Source organism: Neomonachus schauinslandi, chromosome 14 (genome assembly GCF_002201575.2).
Source record: "Neomonachus schauinslandi chromosome 14, ASM220157v2, whole genome shotgun sequence".
Classification (NCBI taxonomy): Eukaryota; Metazoa; Chordata; class Mammalia; order Carnivora; family Phocidae; genus Neomonachus; species Neomonachus schauinslandi.
The window spans coordinates 13281414-13298302 of NC_058416.1; the positions used below are offsets into that span (position 1 = coordinate 13281414).

The 16889-nt window shown below is 45.6% G+C and overlaps 1 protein-coding gene across 1 annotated transcript in view; it reads left to right on the forward strand.

The window, feature by feature from the left end:
* BCL2 (BCL2 apoptosis regulator) overlaps window positions 1–16889 on the forward strand; it is a 164791-nt gene that overhangs the window by 109725 nt on the left and 38177 nt on the right. The window lies entirely within an intron of this gene.

A 16889-nucleotide genomic window follows, 5' to 3' on the forward strand; every position in this document is an offset into this window, starting at 1 on the left:
AAGATAGGCCTGTCATAGACAGATCAAGGGGATTTATAGTTACTAAAATAAAGACTCTCAAAGTGGTTTCATTTTCTGGGGCAGCCCCATGGTTTCTAGGGCTCAGAAACCATTGTCAGGGACTTGGTCTTTAGAAGCGCAGACCGGAGAATCCCGTCTTCCCTTGCAGGTGGCTGGTGGCGGAGGGGGTGCCGTGCGGTGGTTCTCTATCTGAAAGTGGGGGTGGGCTCCACTCGGTCCTGCAGTACTGTTGGTGTCCAGCTTCTGATACATTATGGAACATGTCTTTGTACTTGGCGGGGGGAGGAATCTTACTAATTTGGCGAGAAAACGTAGATTGAGTTTCAAAAACCTGATATTTGGAAAACTTTCTGAAAAAAGTGTTTTAATATATTAGAGTTTGCCTTTGCATTAGCAAATCAAAGAGAATATACTGTGGCATAGATTCATCCAGTCAAGCTCTGCATTCCAAACCAATTACTTTTTTTGGTCTAACCTCAGTGATGCAGCTGCTAAGTGGGAGATCATTATTCAGGGCACGTATGACAGAGCTCTGTTGGATTCTGACTGGGGAAAGAGTCTTTTTCACGTTTTTTATTTGGGGAGGGGGACATCTTTTCTTTTGCTCTGTTTGAGAGTAGGAGTGCCATAAAGACTTAAGTACGGTAAATTCTCTAGTTAACTAGAAGAGTGAGGTGTTCTGGTTAATAGTGTTCTGGTTAATATTAATCCAACATTCTGTTTTACCCAGAGGTATCCCAAAGACCACTTCTCTATGGCCAGTGTTTATAGAACTCAAATAGAACAAACTATACGTAATACCAAAACTATACCAAACACCTGTTCATCTCTTTCAATGATCAGAAGATACTTCAGGATCTCACCAAGCCTCAGGACATCAAGAGAAACAGCAGTTATTGGGATTTGGGGCCAATAGAAGCCTGGCCTATTACTGCTGGCTGAAAGGGGCACTTGTGTTTCCCTGGGGGAGAGATGGGGAAGGGGCTGGGCGGGTGGAAAATGGCGGGGAGGGGCTTTGATATCTTCACTGCTGTCACCAGAGGTGAAGGATGGCCATTTTCCCAGGTCTCATCAGGTGATCTGTGAGGCTTTTATTGGGCTTATAAATACTCACAAATACACAGACCCTAAAGTGAGATAATGTCTGTGAAGTACCCAGTGCTGAGCCTAACACATGGAGAAACCTTGAGTAAAGGCAAGGTGTAACTTGGATGCGTTTATCTGTGATTTGGTTTGGCTTATTATAGCTTTTTTCTTTGTGGGGCCAGGGAGCTCTTCCTGGCCTCCTTCTTGGCTGAAGGGACTTAGATACCTATTTTGAGAGGAGCAGAAACTTTTCGACCTCCAGTGTTGTTTACATTTCTAAAGGAAGCGTCTACAGATGAGAAAAATTCAAGAAACTATCATGAAGTAAGGGTAAATATTGAAGGGTAAATATTTAAATCGGTTAAGATTATAACTTCAGGTTGTACCTTCTTCTCTGGGACATGTCTAGAAAGAGAGAGAATTAGGAGAAACAAGTGTAAAACAGGGTTTCTTTTTTTTCCACACACCATTAAAGGAAGGTATATTCTCATGAATTTTTTGGAGGGCAATTTTGACCTCAGTTTTGAAAATACTAAGTTTATGTGCCCTCTGACTCAGCAATTTCACTTCTAGGGGTTTTTTCCTATATATATATATATATATATACATATATCATATAAAAATATGATATACTTTTCCTATATATATATATATATCTCATATAAAAATATGATATACTTTTCCTATATATATATATATATATATGAAAGGGCATCCATCCTAGCGTTATTTATCCTGTTTTTGCAGCAGAAGCATAAAACTAACTGGGGAAGAAAAAGAAATATGTGTGTAGAGGGCTGGCTAAGTGATGGTCAATTGATGTTATGAAATTAAATACAGCTATCAAAAAACATGATAGATGTTCATGAACTCACATAGAAAGATGCCCGAGATCACTGTAGAGTAAAAAAGTTGAAGTCTGTATGGAGAGTATGATGTCATAGATGAGAAAAAAAAATTAGATGCATATATGTGCATGCACATGTGTAGATTTTTCTGGAAGGATATAAAAATACTGTTCTATTAATGTAATATAATTGAATAATTATAGAGTATTATAAGTTAAGATTAATAATTATGACAGAGTAATACAAATTAAGATTAGTTGGCATACCCATGTTGTTTATAGTAAAATGGGTATTATTAAAATGCTTAAAAGTTAGCTGTCTTACGTGTGTTAGCTACTTTCTAGTTTGCACTGTAATTTGTTTCTTCAGCCCTTACACGTATCACATAAACGGTTAAACTTTGGTCCAGCTTAGGGTCATTCATAATTTCCAAATTGATGTTTTTATTGTTTCTCCAATGGTGTCAAAGATGATGGTGATTATTACTGAACTAGGTGCTAAGCACTTGGACTTATATTTTCTCTAAACCTCATGAAATCCTGAGAGATGATGAAGAGGTGGAGACTGTACCCACCGATTTAAGTAACTTGCCAAAGTTGTGTAGCCAGGAAGTTTGGGGAGCTAGCCCTCAAAGCCAGCCTACCGCCAAGGACCATGCTATTTCCATATGTCGTTCTGCCGGAGATATGGCACTGGTGAGTTAATTTCTCAGAGAGTCTGTTTTGTTGTTGAAACAGATAATTTTGAAAAAAGATATAATAGAACACATGCTTTTCTTGTTTGCTATTTTCTTGCTTTCTAGCACATTCCATTCACCATTGTATTACTTATTCTGTGCTTCACATTTGTCTGAAGTCTGAACATATAGCTGTGAAGCTAATGGAAACTTCCCAAGCTCATTTGATTCTGCTGAAATTTCCATAGTGGAAATGCCAACCCTGTATTAGCGGGGCCAAGTGGAGCACGCCATCTGAACATTGCTCCAGCCTTCAGGGTTGGACCTGATTCAGATTTGAACACCATACTGTTGTTTATTTTCTTGAGATAAAGAACAAAAAAAAAAATTTTAAAAAGCAAAAGCTGCTCTTGAAACATTCAAGTAATGTAATTTTTCTTAGTTGAACTAATTTTAGGCTTGGCCTGGTTTTGATTTACGAGATTGCCACAGTTCCATAGGGTACACCCAGGGTGGCTTTGTAGAAGTCACAGTAACAGTCATAGAAAGGCCCTTCCAAGGGTGCCTGGGTGGCTCAGTTGGATAAGCATCCGACTCTTGGTTTCCTCTCAGGTCATGATCTCAGGGTTGTGAGATCGAGCCCTGAACTGGGCTCCAAGCTCACCGGGGGGGTCTGCTTGGGATTCTCTCTCTCCTTCCCCCCTCTGCCTCTCCTCTCTCTCTCTCTCAAATACAAATAAATAAAATCTTTAAAAGAGGAAAAAAAAAAGGGGGGGCCCTTCCAAGCCTCCATCTCCCTTTTTTGCTTTTCTGCCACCCTTTATCTACTCTTCCATTCAGCTCTTTCCTGAGACGTGGTCTTCAGGTGATCCTGGCATTTTGCAACCTTGTAAGGTCAGTGGGGTGGACAGAGCTATGGGACTGTGCCCACCAAATAGGGAATCCAGTCCGGTCTTAGGAAAACCTTTTTTAAACTAAGTCCTACAAGAAAAATAATCGAAGTGTCCAGTTATCTGTGAAGAGAGAACAGAATGTGCAGATGCCCAGAGGTAAAAGAGAACTCAGCGCATCTATGCAGCTGCGAGGCTCCAAGGGCCTGACCTTCTCTTTTAAATGAGGATATTGACTACAGATTAGTTCCTTGACCTTGTTCAAGGCCCATAATATCAGGGTACAGAACCTCCTAGAATAAGCAGCTTTGTTTCTAAACATCCCTCCAACACCATTACTGCTTCTGAGGGTGTTTAGGACTCATATCTCTCGTGGCTGGTCATACCTGGGCCATCTTCCTAAATTCACACTGGCAGATGACACAGCTGGGCAAGGGGAAAACCTTAGGGACTCCTATGGAAGGGAATAACTGCTGCTTCTTGGACAGGGACTGTTAGCATAATATCCTTTTTAAATCTTTTTTGATGATTTATTTATTTGAGAGAGAGCGTGAGGAGGGGAGAGGCAGAGGGAGAAAATCTCAAGCAGACTCCCTGCTGAGCTAGGAGCCCATGGGAATCGATCTCAGGACCCTGAGCTCATGACCTGAACGGAAACCAAGAGTCGAATGATCAACTGAATGAGCCACCCAGGCGCCTCCTATATCTTTTTTTTAAAACAGGGAAATGCTTAAGGTTGAAGTTTCTGTTTTCAATAATGAAGATGGATATTCACATGAGGGGAGGACAAAGGAAACAGAATGCCCCAGCCCTAGGCTAAGCATTTGGGCTATTTTTATGTGTCATGGACAGAAACATCAAATGACAACTCTTGTTTCATTTCTCTTTATGCATTCGGCACTAAGTCCTGCTTCTAAATCTTAAGTTCTGTTAACTTCTCACAATGCACAAACCTAGTTTTGCAGTTTACACATGCCAGAATTTTGGGCAGTTGTCCATGCTCCAGCCAGTTAAGGAAACCTTTCTCTGGAGTTCTTTTCCTTACTCTATCTTATCATTTAAATTTATTTTTTTGCCCATGAATATGAAAACCGAAAAGGTAAAGACCAAATTTGAAAATGCGTGTATGTCAATGAACTCATCAACCTGAAAAAATAAGAATTTTATATATATATATAGGACTATCTAAAGTCCTATCTATATTCTATATATATAGAATTATATATATATATACACATAGGACTTCAGAAAGTCCTATATTTTTCATATATATATATATATATATATATATATATATATATGACTTCAGAAAGTCTACTGAGTGAAAAAGGCAATTGTACTTGTAGTTTTAAAATAACAGATCTATTCCGGTTCAAGGTCAGTCATGAATTGTAAAGGATAAGAAATAATACATGGTTACTATTCAGGGACAAGAATGGTCGTATCATGTACAAAATGAATTTAGTTAAAAAAGAACAGTAAAATGCTGTTCTTCTAATTGTCAGCAAATTTCCACTAGTTAGAAATTAAATGTAGTCAGTAAATCCCTTAGATAAAAAAGCTAGATGAAAACTGAGAATCCTGTAGTAAATATGAAGGTTGTTGGATACATTAGTCACATGTGTGTAATAAAGACAATAAATCGACATAAGTGTAGCTTTGATGAAATGTGTATAAAGCACTTTGAAATCCACAGAAGTAAGCAAAGTGTAAATAGATAGCATGCTCAGGCAGAGAGAAAATCAAGTGCTATTTTAGCACTTGGGCTAGTGATAATTTATTATTCAGGCTCTGCGGCTGAGTCAATGTTTATATGGTGCTTTATATTAACTGAGACAAAAATGGTCCATACACATAACTGTCTTGGATTGATCACTGAGTGATCAACAGAAAAGGCATGAAACGGCCACTCACCGACAAGCAAGGGATGTATAATGTTTTCAGTATTCATCCTAAAAATTGAAGATGTTCTGACGATTTTGTCTGATGAATATGACTCAAGGAGAGGTGGTAGAGTGAATGTAATGGAAGAAGACAGGAAAGTGGTTAACATTCCAAAGTCAGGGCTCCAATTGCCTGGATTCAAATCCCAGCTGTGTTGACCTTGGGCAAGTCACTTAAGTTCTCTGGACCTTCCTTGTTTTCCTCATCAATAAATGGGGTTAATAATGGTCCCTACCTCATAAGGTTGTTGCAGCAGTGAAATGAGCTAATGCAATAAGGCAGTAAGAATAGTGTCTGATGCAGAGTGAGCATAAACTTTTCTCCTCCTTTCTCCGGCTGCATGGATATTTCTTCATGGCCATTTCTTGAGCACCTCCCATGTGTCAGGCACTTTGTTCCCACCCTGCTTAGCCTCGTCTGTACCTTATGAAGTTACAAATAGTTGAGCATTTGAACCCAGATCTATTTGACTTCAAGACCCATCCTTTTTATCATGACACTAAGATGCTTTTTCTTAGAAATACTCCTTTCAGAAAGCCTTTGGAGAGTCACTCCACTCAAGTCTGGCTCACTCCTTTATCAGCGTGGGCTGGGTCTTTATTTGTGCCATTGACTATGTTTGATTGTTTCTTGTATGTATCTCCCCAACTAAATCCTATGTTCTTTGAGAGCAGGCATCTCTCAAACTCCTTCTGGGCAACCTTTCTGGCTGGAACTCAGTCTGATTGATTATATTAGAATCAGGGAAGGCTGAGGGAATAAACAGATCAGAATTTACAGCAGCTGTGAAATTTTCCACATAGCTAAGGAGTGGAACAGATACTCGCTGCTCCTTGCACCATGGAAATTATGCACGGCGTCCAAGCCCTGTGAAACTCTGGTCATTTCTGAATCTAGTCTTCACTCAAGAAAAGTGTCTAAATTCAAGAAGTAGCCATGGAAGGCCTTCAGCAATGTGTTGGGCTACCAGCGCAGGAAGACTAAGAGCGTGACTCCAAGAGGCTTCTGAGGGTAGCATTACTTGCTGGATTCACCACAGTATGGGGTCTGAACCTCATCTTGACTGCTGAAAGACCTGATTGGTCCATTCCTCAAAGACAGATCCATCTCTCAGGGGCTGACTCCCGTTAACGGCCCCCTGGACAGGTGTTCAACCCACAAGGCCAGCATAGTGATTTGTAAGCAGACACGTATGCTTACCTGCCCCGGCCCATGGTCTCTCTGTGGATAGGTTTTCTTGGGAAGTCAGATGAGCTTCCGAGGTTGCTTGTTGAGCCCAGAATCTGAACACGGGAAGTTAGGAGACTGTGTTGTTGGTCGAGGTACCAAGATGATGTCACACACTTATTCCTAAGAAAAGGAGAAAGGTTGGCATGAACACTACCAGCGTTGGCCTTTCCAGCTTACTAATCAACAGCTGACAAGTCTCCGTTCTGATTGGTGTAGTCGTCCCCTGAATACATCCATTGGGATGTAGTCACACCTTTCGGGATCCAGTCCATTCTGTTTCTTTAAGCTGCCTTTTTCTTTCCTGCTCTGGCTGCCTCATATCTGTGCCCGTGTGAACCCGGAGACAGTGCATGTTGGAGGGGCAGGGCCCCATGGAATGGATGGCTGATGCTCCACGGCGAGCCAGCTTCAAAAGAAGCTCAAAGTCGGGCAATAACAGAAGAGTAATTCTTGCTAAAATAAATTGCACCGCTTAAAGTACACAAGAGATAGGAAAGAGAAGAAAGCAAAGGAATCTCTCCAGCAAATGTTGACTGTTCCAACTGCGTGACTACAGATATCCGTATGGAGTTCTCAGACACGCTCTTGCCAGGGCCCCACACCCACACAGAGGGCAATGTCAGGGTCTCCTCTCCCTCTCAACTCCTGCCACGCATGTGGCCATCCAAACGCCACCCCTTGTCTTCCGTCACCTTTTTAGAGTCGGTTTAATTCTTGATGCCTTTGAAAACCCTCTCGTTTAGAAGCTGCTCCAACTCTCCGAGGTACTCACAGGCACAGCTGAGCTGGCGGCCAAGTGTGGGGCCCCATCTGCAGCTGTCTGTCATGAGGAACAGCTGTCCTAAGCCAAGTGAGTGACGCCTCTGTCCCTAACCGTCTCTGTGCACCCACCTCCTCGCAGCAAGGGTGCAGCCAACAGGGAGCCTTATGGAGTCTGGGACGGGTCCCACGACACCAGCTCCTACAGAGGGCCCATTTTCTTCACCTGGGGCTTGAGGAGCAGACACACCACCTCTGCCCTTCTTCTCTTCCTCATTCCTGGCCCACAGCCAAGGACAGGGATGTCCCAACGGGTCTTTTCCAGCTCTACCTGGTGGCTTGCACTCAGGGGGTGCCTTTGCCCCTTCTTGCACCCAGATCTGCCGGCTGGGTGTGCTCCCTGTGGAAAGCTCTGCTTGTTAACCTTTCTCAGCATTTCCTTGTCTGTGGCAAGTAGCGGGTTTCAACTCCACCTTCAGTCTGACACGCATTTGCTCATTCAATGGTGACCTCCATGCACAAGGCTTGGTGCCAAGAGCTGGGGATACAGTGCATGCTTTTCACAGCAGTACCCTGACTTCTGTGGGGTGCAGAAGCCTCAGCTGTTATAGTAATGCTCTGTTTCCAGCCTGCTCATTGCCGATGGGCTATAGTCCACATTATACACAGAATCCTTTGCAGCAAGTTGTTCTTATCCTCAGGCAAATGCCCAAGGTAGGAACACGGGGGTTTGTAACCATCTGAAAGACTTCCTTAAGGAGATTAGTGCAAAGCAGGGCTCTATGTAAAATTTTCCGTCCTCTGCCAGGTCTGTGTGTCTGCGCATGAAATGAAACCAGTGGGCTGGTTTGCAGAATGGGCCAATAAAGCTAGTTTTAAGTTCTCCTTTATGGTATGGGTCTCACCAGGAGAGCTGAATGGGCACAGGCACCCCTTGTTTCGGGGGGTTAAGATGCAGGGAGGCTGTGGTCACTGCTCTCCTTCCCATTACACAGCTTGTGGCTGTCGCCTTGTCCCCAGCAGAGACTGGCCAAGGTACACTTTGCCCATTGAGGTGTTGGGATTCTCATTCCATGTGCTCAGCTGGAAATAGCCAGATGTTTTCTCAGCTGATATGAGGGTCACTGGAGGCCACCTTGTACTTCTTCACAGGTCTTTTTTTTACAGCAGCGGGCTTGGGCATGTCCCGGTGACTTTCCTGGTTCGGCAGGCTGTGTCTGGTAGACCTAAAGAAAGCAGGTCTCCGCAATCTTCGCTGCACATGAGAATCACCCAGGAGTGTTTATTTATTTGTTAAAGATTGATTGATTTGATTTGAGAAAGAAAGAGAGCGCATGAGCAGAGGGAGAGGGAGAGAAGCAGACTCCCCTCCGAGTGAGGAGCCCAGTGTGGGGCTCAATCTCACGATCCTGAGATCACGACCTGAGCTGAAATCAAGAGTCGGATGCTTCACTGGCTGAGCCAGCCAGGAGCCCCTTTAGGATCACCTAGGAGTATTTAAAAATCCTGATGCCCAGGCCACATCCCAAACCAGTTCCGCTGGTCACTCTGCAGGTGAGACTCAGAACCTCCTGAGGGATGTCACTGTGTAAGCAAGACTGAAAGTAGCTTCTCTAAAGAAAGGAGAAAGGGTGAAGGCAAAGCAAGACAAGGGAGAAGGACGGGATCAGGAAGAAGGGAAGTAACTAAGGGCTGCCCAGGTGTGGTGGAGAAGGGTGGTACAGCTAGCAAGCACCAGGAGCTCCCCTGCAAGAGGGCCACGTGCCCACCCAGCCCCTGGGGGTTAAACTTGAGAAACTGAGGCAGCCCTGGGATTCAGTTGTGCGAGGACGCATCTGGGCTTTCCAGCTTACTGGCTGTGCATCTCTGGACAGAGTTCACTTGACCCTCTCTGAGCTGCTGAGTCCTTATCAGTGAAACAGGGATGGTCAGTCCCACCTGTGGGGTTGTGTTGTGGGTTTGCTGGAATGACTGTGAAGTTGGGCATATGCCAGGCATTCCGCGATAATAGCTTCATAATAAGATGAGAAGAAATTTACATTTCTGTTCCGATAAAACTTTACCAGCTCTTCTCATCAGTGACTTCTCTCTGCTCTCCTGAAAGGGAGGGGTTCTGAAGTCTTGGTTTAGGAGAGCTAACAAAAAGTACAGAGGCCTAGGCTCACAGAAGAGCCCCCACATCTGTATTTTTACCAAGCTCCTGGGTGATTCTGATACAGCCCATGCTGAGAGCCTTTCTATAAGGGAAAGCCAAGTCCTCACCCTCTCTGTAGGGGAGGCCCTGGACATGCTCTGTACCTGAGCCTCACCATCTTCCACCACTTGCTTCCCACCTCCTAGTTTCCTGAACCTTCCAGTGATGTCCGTGAACTTCTGCCGCACCCCGACATGCAAGGCACGTTGGGGCCAGCAGCCACACGGCAGGGTAATTCCACTTTTCATTTACAAGTCAGACTGAGATGAACTCTAAAACTGGCATCCTCCAAATTAGTAAACTCTAGCCAAACTTCTGACTAGGGAGGCAAAAATGAGTGTGTCGCTTTCTTTTTGTACTTGATTGCCCTGAAAGTGTCTCATTTGGAGCCTTCGATCATCAGCCATGAAAGTGCAAAATGAAACAAAGCACCTCTCAGCGTTAGTATTTATTTTTAAAGGCACGAGAAGCCCCGTGGACCACAGTGAATCAAAGGGTCTGCGAACTGACAAGTTTCCATGGGCATTGTGAGGATGTTGATCTGCGGGAGCCCACCAGGACCCTCGGTGGCTTTACTGCTTGTTTTTGATGTAACTGTAATAGGAAAGGGGATGTGTCTGCCCATGGGAGCAGCGACAATAGGGGCCCCACCCAGGGAAGGGGGTCCGCTGAGTATTAGTGGGAGATCAGCGTGCTTTGCGCTGCAGCGTCAATCCCTGTGGCTTCTCGGAGGCAGAGATCTCACCAAATGAGCCTAGCCACTTAGCCGGCGGCAGGCAGCAGCAGCCACAGGGCTCTGGTCGGCCTGGGAAAGTGGAAAACACCATGGAGACTGAGCCCAGACGGGGTGGGCAGACAGCAGCCTCCCCCTCCTCTCTCCAGGGCAGCGAATGCCGCGGAGGAGCCCAATAGCACAAGGGAGAGGGCGCGTGCTCTAGCTTCCATTTCACAAAGGGAAAGAGGGGATTCCTGCTGCAGTTTTTGCTTGAGGACCAGAACTCCTAGCAACACCAAGGGTTTCTGCTTTAGGGAGGGATTTCAGTCTCTGCCTTCCCTGCTCACCACAATTTGGCAAGCAACTTTATGCGTGACATTTATCTTCATGCTACTGAAACTCATTTTCCATAACCTGTCCGGGGCTAGTAGAATATCTGCTAGGACTCTTTAGGGAATTTGGAAGGGAGGAGAAAGGAGAAAAGGGAAATGAAGGCAGGAAAGTTGCAGAAGAGGAAGGCTTCTTTTAATCATGTCAGAACTTGTGCTTGCTTGATAGGCAGCATAGACTGCCCGCCGGGGACCCTGGAGTTCTTTTGTGAATGATGGGGGACATTAAACATTCATTAAAATACCTTTGTGATATGTGGCAAAAGACAGAGTGTTCATCGAGTGGGAAAACAGAAGGGTAAGTGAATGAACAGTCGAGAATAATGGCACTCCCAACAGAAAGGGAATTTCATATCGTTGAGCACCTACTATGTGCCAGGTTCCATTCAAAGCACCACGTATGTCAGCTCGTGTCATCTTCATAAGAACCCTAACCTGCAAGGTAGGCACTGTTCTCTCCTCTTAGAAAGGAGGACGAGCCAACGATGACAGTCTCATGACTTGAATCAGAAGATTTCTTCGATGTCAGTGTCCATCTGAAGAGCAATGGGAATATTCAGGCCTGGAAATCCCAGGACCTTGGCTGAGATGCGCTCCCTCCCTCAGGTGGAGCTGGGGGCCCTCCGTCCCACACCCCAATGGATAGCTCTCTGGGAACCAAACCCATCGGATGAGAACCTTTTTGGTGTCGCCCGTCTTTCCTTGTTTTACAAATGGAGCCAGGAGAGAAGATGTGGAGGGGCCCCCATATATATATAGCTGGTTTGGGCACTTCTAAAGATTTGGAACCAGATGAGAGATTCAGGGGCTCTGGGGGGATCCAGAGCTGTCTTCTTGAAGGCGGGGTGTCTTGTGTAGTCTGAGAATCTGGCAAGGGTGCCAAGCCAGGGAGCTTTCTGGCAGCCTCTCTCAGACTCTCTAGTCTTTTCTGCCCATGCCTTGAGAGTTCATGTTCTTTTTGTTTCCCCCACCAACGCCAGCAACTTTGCTGAGCACCTCCCTGGAAATGTTAAGCCATGGATGGACCATTCATGCTCACTCTCCACTGCAGAATCTTTGTGTGTCAAGGGCAGAAAAGTAGGTAAAAACAGCCGCTTGCTCGGCACCCACGCTGTCCTTGGGAAACCCGCTCCTGGATTCCCAAGCAGGCTCAAGAGTGAAAGCAGACAACAAGCCAGAATATCCCTGCCACTTTATTTTACTATTATTTTTAAGTTGAGGACTTGTACTTTTCCATTAATTTTAACTGAGTCAAGGCCCATGACTTTTGTGATCCCCAAATCCTCCGTAAATTCACTGCAACTGGCTTTTCCCACCCCCCACCCGCACCCCTCTCCCTTCCCTGCCTGGGAACCTGCCCTTTAAATTTGACATGGCTAGGATTTTAATCTCTCCTCAAAGGCACAGTGACAATTTCACAACAAAGCAGAGAGGTTGGGTGGTGGGTGTGGGAGGGGGGTTGTTTTCTGCTCCCATTAAGAGAGCAACTGTTCTGTCTTTGTCTCGTGGGGCCAGCTCTTGGCACCAGACCGGGGAGACCTCAAGCTTGGTGTTGCAACATCCATCAGACCCAAGTGCGTCTGGGCTCCTTGAAGGTGAACTGCAGCTGTTTGGATAAAATTCTAAAATCTTGTTTGTGAGATTCTCAGGCCTTGTTTTACAATCGTTCTTCTTGGCAGAGAAACCAGGAAGTTTTACTTTCCCAGGATCCCAGGCAGGTAATTGTTTTCCCAAACTGCATTTTAATCTCTGATAGAAATGGACATTTTTCATTCTGAGAACCTTCGCCCACATCTATAAACTGTTTGTATTCACCCTGCACGTTGGGAGAAGCCAGACAGCCCTGAGACTTGATTACAGACTGTCCCTCCCTGCCCCTAAGACGCATTTCCATCTCTGGTTATAATTTAGGGCCATTTACATTTCTTTATTAAAGATTTATTTATTTATTTGAGAGAAAGAGAGAGCACAAGCAGGAGGGGCAGAGGGAGAGGGAGAGAGAATCTCAAGCAGACTCCCCGCTGAGCGCAGAGCCCAACACAGGGCTCGATCCCCAGACCCTGAGATCAGGACCTGAGTCAGACGCTTAACTGGCTGCACCACCCAGGTGCCCCAGGGCCATTTACATTTCTAAACAGCAGTTATGAGCATTTAGTCTCTTAGAATCTTGGAGTGCTTTCCTGTTGAGTGGCTGGCCACGTCCAGCTGGCGGGTGATCTCCTAAGGATGAAGATCCGCAAACTCTGTTACTTGGTGCCATTTTTTTTTTTTTAAGATTTTATTTATTTATTTGACAGAGAGAGAGGGAGACACAGCGAGAGAGGGAACACAAGCAGGGGGAGTGGGAGAGGGAGAAGCAGGCCTCCCGCGGAGCAGGGAGCCCGATGCGGGGCTCGATCCCAGGACCCTGGGATCATGGCCTGAGCCGAAGGCAGACGCTTAACGACTGAGCCACCCAGGCGCCCCATACTTGGTGCCATTTTTAAGCAAAGTAGCCTATGCTGTAACTAGCTGGTAGTTTATGCCACAGCCAGGTGATTTCGTGGCCCCCAGTCTCCCACTGATTTATCCCAAGGCCCCTGGCTTAGAGGACATAGCCCAGAACTAGAACCCCAGAGGCCCCAGTTCTATTCCCACCCCTCCAGTTCAGGGGACTGTCAGCTCAGAGAAGTGGCTCATAACCAGACAGCGCCGTTGAGCGGTGTGCGTATCCTCCTGAAACAGGCTTGGTGGTGCTGCTCTTTGGAGAAGGACGGGTGGGTTAATTTTCTACCCTTGTCTCTTCCTGGAGGTAGGGAGAGCATGTGACGGAGGCGCACAGCAGCCCTTCCCTGGTGAGTTGTCAGTCTGTACACAGGGCAGCTTGGAGGCCGGATCCTCAGACCCGCCCCGTGCCCTGCTTCTCCAGCCCTCTGCGAGCCACCACCACGTCTCACCCCAGAGTCCAGGGCTCTGTTTCATGAGGGTCATTAAAAATGTAAAAACCAAAGCACTTGAAGGGAAAAGCCGAACATGCCATAATGTCTTTGTTACTCATCCACAAACAGCCACCTGTCAAGCCTGGTGCTAGGTTCTCTGACACTGAAGAGGTCGACATCCAGTTTGAAATGTGAACAAAGATTCCAACCCAAGGCAGCCTTCAATAAGCGCCTGGGGAGGTGGATGACACCAGTGTGGTGAGGGGCGCCTGTCGGGCCACAGGGAACTTGCCCGTGGTCTCCTGGGTGGGTTGTTGAGGCAAGCGGGGAGGAAGAGGACAGAGCTTTCCAGGCTGAGTGTACAGCATGGTGGTGGAGGGCCCAGGTTGGGTGCTCAGAGGACTGCAAGGGGACCCTCTGGCACACTGCCACGGAGGGGGCCTCTGCCTGCAATCACACGCCCCAGGCTAGGTGTTTGGGATTTTGGGGGGTCAAGTGTTTGTTGTGCTAGTCTTCATTTTGTGGAGAGGCAGCTGGTAGAGGTGAATTAGATGGGACAAGCAAAGGTACGGCTGGATAGTTAGCACTTCACCTGCCCTTAGGAAAGGCATGTCTGGTACCTTCTATCTGAGGGGTCCCAGCAACCGACCGAAATCTGAGTATTCCTGTCCTTGGACATACCTACCACTCACTCACTCACTTATTCACTAACTCATCATTCATTATTTCATGTATTCACTCACTCATTCAATCAGCAAACATTTCCTGAGCAAGCTCTTCCTTCACGCTGGACCCTGCGAGGCAGACAAACTTCCTGTCATGAGTCAACGGTGGGAAGGTTCTAGAACCCTGGTCCCCAGGGGCCTGACCACCCATGTGGGCCCCCTAAGCCTCCCTCACATACTCAGTGGGTCTCTAGTGTCCAAAAGGTGTGAAGAAAGGATGAGAGACAGACCACTTTTCTCAGGCTGGGTCTCATCATTATGGAAAATACTGATTAGTCTGTAAGCGATTTTATCACCAGCGTTCTCTCAACACTCGATTCCGTTCCCGCCACTGCTCCCCATCCTCATAAAGGAATATCCTGTCGGTGGACCATGCAGAATGCTGACAGGAGCAAACTGAATGGCTCGTCTGGGAAGGTACACAACCAAACAACCATGTCCATAGTTAGAGCCGAGATCATTTTTTAGCTTTACCTTTGCTTAAAAGTGCCATCCACAGCTGTCACCTCCCTTCCCATCATCCTAAGTCACGTCTCTGGTATGAGTGCTTCCCACATCTCAGGCTTTGAGGATCCTGGCGAAGCTGATGCCATTGACCAGCCCCGGTCACTCTGCTCTCAGAGGCGCAAGCCTCACAGGAAGGTCGAGAGCAGGGGTCAGTTGTCCTGCAGGCTCTAAAGGTGTGTCTAAGCCGAGAGACTGCTGACTGGTCCCAGGGCTTCGTTGTCCCCTGTGGCATGGGCTCCAGGCAAGCTAGGCTCCCCAAGAACATTTCTGGGCACCTGCAGAGTGGGAGGAGGGAAGAGCAGGGGTCAGAGGATCTGCTTTGAATCTCATCTCTAGTGGTTTGGTAGCCAGCTGGTTCCAGCCGCCTCTCAACTTCTCTGAGCTCAGCTTCCTCACCTTTGAATTTCTTCTTAAACCCATTGGCAAAACAGATTTAGCACCATTAGGGACCTCAAATAAACTAACCAGGGCTGGAATTCACCTGGGATGGCCCGACACAGCTGTGGTCGCTGTCGACAGCCAGCTCAAGTCGGCTCTGATTGGCCTGGGTGCGCACCGTGCTGGCTGTTAAATACTTTGAATATGACTCCTGGAAATAATTTGTGTGAAAGAGTTTGCAGGCAGAATAGCACACTGTTAGCTTGTTTCCCCATGGCGTTTGTGTAGCTGCCTTTTCCAAGTTGAATTTAGAATACATTCCCTACATACGGTCTTTTCATCAGCTGACAAATGAAGAATCTTCAAATTAGCTTATGTCCTTCGAGGCTCAGCAAAGGAGGATGAGTGCAACGTTGAAGCTTAAAACATTCTTACCCGGTATTTTCCGTGAGTGCTGATGACTTGGGCTTCCTGAAGTTCTAGGGAATGAAACGTGCTTGAGCCTTGGAAAGTGACCGAAGGACCGCTCATGTCAGCCTTTTGAATGAAGATTCTATTTGAGGAAGGTGACTTTGGACATAAATGGCAGACTTCTGTAGAATGTCAAGGTCTCCCTTAACTTTGATTTGTGGGTTCAGTGTGACCTCTTCGGTGAAATGGCAGACAATAAACATTTTTAAAAGGGGGTGTGCTCTGTGGTTCTTAATGGAATCCCACAAAATTAAATGTGTGTGTATATAATCAATATTCATATCTGTATCTCTTTGAGAATTAAATTAAAGCTATGTGCCTTCTCCCCGGAAAAATTCACAAACACAGGAAATTTAGCCTGATATTTTGAGGGAATAATGGATTCCCCAGAGCTGAAATTTCCTAATAAAGGATTTCTGTTATCCACGGGAGAAGACCCTGGGTCTAACGTCCCTTTCTTTGCTAAGATTCTCACTTAAAAAGAAACTGCAAATCAAATTTTATTATAGTCAGTATTCTACCATAAATATTTCTTTATAATCACCACTCCCTGAAATTTCTCTGCTCCTTTTGTCAAGACTGTACCCAATGATAAAAAGTCTGGTACAAAAAAGCAGTTTCATGTAATTATTATAGTTCATAGGAACAGGGTTTGATATATAATAACAGGAAAAAATATTACATGGACGTGTATTAACTTATTTAGAAGCTTAACTCCAATATGAGTAAATGTTTTTTCATTCCTCACTTGTACAGGGTGGAGATAGACGTTTTTCTTTCAATTTGTTTTTTCACATCTATTTAGAGCAACCAAAATAGGAAAACTACTACATAGGTCCTAACATTCACTTCCTCCACCCATTTTCTGTACTCTGTCCCAGGTCTGATGAATATAACTTTTTGAACATGTCATTTATTTTTATTTTTATTTTAGTCTAAATGTCCCTTCAGAAACACCACAGGAAAATATTTTTAGCTTCAGTAAGAAAACAAACATGTTTAAACAAATAGCACCCAAAATGTTCAGGTGGAATTGGTGTTTTTGGCGTTCGTGGGTTTTCAAGGTGAGGCCGTAACATACAGAACTTTTCTGGATCCTGGGTGTGCCACATTCTTTCAGGAATAAAAACAAAGAGGA